Below are 3,741 nucleotides of genomic sequence, written 5' to 3' on the forward strand. Positions count from 1 at the left end.
GCTGTTGGACTGTCATCCATTTGTTGTTTTAAATAGTACTTTTGTTTTACAGTATGGCTATTAGTTGGGGTTTTTTTTTTCCTTATTTGAGCAGTTGTGGGATTTTATCTTTCTATTTTTTGGGGGTGGGGTGGTGGGGGAGCAATGGTATGGATAAATCCGTTACACTAATGTAAAATACTGATGGGAACAATACTTGATTGCTTGAAAACAGTGGATCACCAGCGTGAATAGAATCAACTACATGATAAAATTAGTCCTAATACATTTCAAACTCAGATCGAGTTTCACAGGGGTGAGCAGTTGCTGATATGAAGGTGCTTTTTGTGATAAGTGATGGCTTTTGATGATGACCTAGCTGAGTGGCTGGATGGGCTATTTTTGAGTAATTATGCAAGGTAATTATGCCTTTTTATCAAACAATTTCTTTGACGTGATCTCTACCCAAAATAGAACTTTGCTGTCTCTCTCAAATGACACAGTGGCCATGGGGCTTGGGAGGACACTGTCTGTGTTCATTGTCTGTGTCTGTCTGTTAAGCAAGAGATTGAACTTGTAGAGTTTAAGGTATTTTACAGAGTTGCATGATGACACCTAGACAGCATATTAAACCCAGTGAAACAGGTTACCCACTGTGCAGGCTCTTACCTTAGGGTGACCCCTTTCCCCTTCTGCTGGGGGTGGGTGATGGAAGCTGTTGAGACTTCTGGTTTTTTTGGTAAGGCCTTATGCTAGTGTCAAGTGGCTAAATTAAAGTTGGGTGAGAAAAGCAGCACATGGAAGCCAGCTATCCACTGAACTTGCCTTAGATGGAAGGGGCAGCACGGGCAGCAGCCTGGTTCTGCTTCCTTTCATCAGGCAGGAGTTTGTTGCCGTTCTACCTGAAGTGCCTTTCAGAGCTGCATTAAGTTTGCTGTCCCTGTTTGATTCTAAAAAAAAAGATTAAAAAATTGATAATAAAAAAAATCACATTTGCCTGAAACCACTTCCGATTGTTGTCAGTGAGACAAAGCCCTCTTCTAGAGGCTGTAGAACGAAGACCTGCTGTTAAGCTGCCAGTTAATTGAGTTTCTTCAATTCCCTCTGTCCAGTTCCCTGGACCAGAAGCTCCCCTTGAAGCTGTTAGCTGCTGCATGTGCGTTCCCAACAGGCTCTGTCCCCAGGATCTCTCACTACTGGCTTTCCCCCCGTGGCTCTGGGGAACGTTCTGTGACTGGGCTGGTGGTGAGGAGTCATGGCCACTTTCCTAACGGCGCACGCTGCGCTGCATCGCTGTGTGCAGGGGTGCAGGGCCAGTGGGAAGGCGTTACTGGCCTTACTTGTGAAATTAAGCTGAAGCCTGGAATGTAATTAATGCAGCTTGTGAAAGGTTAAGTGGGAGATTCCATTATCTTTTCCTGAGAGTGCTTTGCAAGATCAAATATTTGAACACTTTGTTTGAACTGAATGAAGGTGCTTCTTTAATGTTAAGCAGAATTTTGTTACTTTGCCTATTGTCCTTTTTGTCTTTGAGGCTTTGGGTTTTGGTTTGGGGGTGGGGGTGGTGTTTTTTGGGTTTGGCTTTGGTGGTTTTTTTGGAACTCCTGTCACCAGCATACCATAATAGGTGTTTTAATGTCATATAGCCTTGTACTTTGGTCGTAAAACCTTATGCCCTTTCTAGAGCTGAAATGGCTAGTACTGATGAGAGCGAAATCTCTTCATCCGGCAGCGAGATAGATATTCTCCATCCCTGCTTCCTCTCTGGTCCCTATTCACAGCCTCACCCTGCTGAACAGGGATGGGCTTAAAGCGCTGCTATTTGCATCAAGCATTTGACAACAATTAAATATTTGTCTGAAACCTTGTGTGGAGTTAGACAGATTCTACACTTCATACATTACGGCAAGGTGGATCGTGTGCTGGGGTTTGGAGCTGCTGTGCCCCAAACTGTAGTGTCAGGGGAAGAGGAAGAGAGGAATGAGAGAAGGATCCTGCCTGAATCTGAACTGTTAGGAACTCAGATAATATGATGTGTCTTAAAAGATTGCCCTGTATAAGCAGCAGTCGGTTACATGGCCAATGTGACGTTGTTGCCTCTTACGACCTCATTTTAGCTGTTTTGAACCTGCCACTGTGGGATTATTAGTGGTTTTCTTGGAACCAGGGAGCTCTCACTGCAGAATGTGCACTAATCCAGGGAGCATATGGTGGGGGAATGTCAGTGAGGGGGGCACAATTTGATGATGCTGAATAAATACTGAATAAATTCAGCCCTGTCCACTGCTGGAGGGGAGACCTCACAGAGGAAAACCCGCCTGCCTTTCCTGCTCCCGAGAAAGGGGTGGTTCTTAATGCAGGGTTTGAAATTACTTTAAACGGTGGCTGGGGTGCATAACAGGGGAAGCAAGGAAGAGAAACGCCCTTGAGGTCGGGGGAGTTAAGGGAATGTGGGGTTTGTGTATTTCTAGTGAGTTTTTAGAGGATAAATTTTAAAGCATCGATTTCCAAGCTTTTGCGCTACCATTGGAACGGGAAAGGGATGCGGTTCTGTTCTGTTGTAGAAGACTTTATACCACAAGGGAAACTTTAACCCAACTCCTAAGGCACAATAATTTATGCCAGCATGAATTTGCTGCAGACTTCATCTGAATGTTTTATAGCATACACTTTAATTCCAGCTAACCGGTGGTTCTCCTATTAATCCTGACCGAACTACTTTTTCCTCTCAAGATGTGTGGTTGAAACACGATTAACTAGGATATGGCTAACGAAGTTATAAAACCTGTTTCCTTTTCTGTTGAGGGGTGGGGCGGGAGGGTGGAAATCACAGCTGGTACTAGGATGTGTTGTCAGGTTTTGAGTTTCTACCCATAACTTCAGTATTTCAAATTAATTTTTAATTTCTCCCTTCTAAATAGTGAAACCTAATTAATAATTTCAAGCCTGTTTATTTATGACATTATTGTGATTTTTTTTTTATTACAGTACTAAAGACTAATGAAAAAGGATCCTCTCATTAGGTGGAGTAGACCTTGCATTTATTATTATTATTTTTTTCCTGCAGTGTATGAAGTATTGTACCAGAGTATTAAATGAAATGTAATATTTTATTGAGAAATCTCTATCCTTTAAAAGGAATACGTTTAGGATGTCATCAATTTGATGTGAACCATGTAAATGTTGACGATGCGCTGTTTATTCTACATCTAGTGTTTCGAGAGACTCACTTATTGCCTTTTTGCCCACGTACGTTCTGTAGACCATTTACAATTGTCAAAATGTGACATTAAAATAATAGTTCATGTATAGAAATATTGGTGGTTGTCCATTGTTTTCTCTGCTGGTATTTATGGGTCTTAGTTCAGCTGCTCTGTGCTAGCTGCATTGTGATTTTTATTTTGGTTTGGTTTAATTGCCGTGAAGCTCTATTACTGGAAAGGAAAGCTTGTCTGTAAACATCAGGACTCCAAAAAATGGAGGGGGTAAAAAAAAAAGAGACATTTAAAAAAAGGAAATAAAAATCGTTTTCTTAAGAAGGTTTGTCGGTTACTCTGTCCTCCAGCTTGCCCTCAGAGGTGGTGTTGTGTGGGCATGATCCTCAAGCCTAAATCACAGCGTTTCCGAGGTCTTCTGCTGCACCCCTGTGACATGAGAGAGCAGCTGTCCTCCCTGAGCACCAGTGGAGCAAAACTCCCATTAAATGTGACGAATACGAGCTTTTATCTTTGTGTTCCTTCCATCCTCGTCCAGATGGCTGCC

This window comes from Gallinula chloropus (genome assembly GCF_964237585.1).
Source record: "Gallinula chloropus genome assembly, chromosome: 17".
Classification (NCBI taxonomy): domain Eukaryota; kingdom Metazoa; phylum Chordata; class Aves; order Gruiformes; family Rallidae; genus Gallinula; species Gallinula chloropus.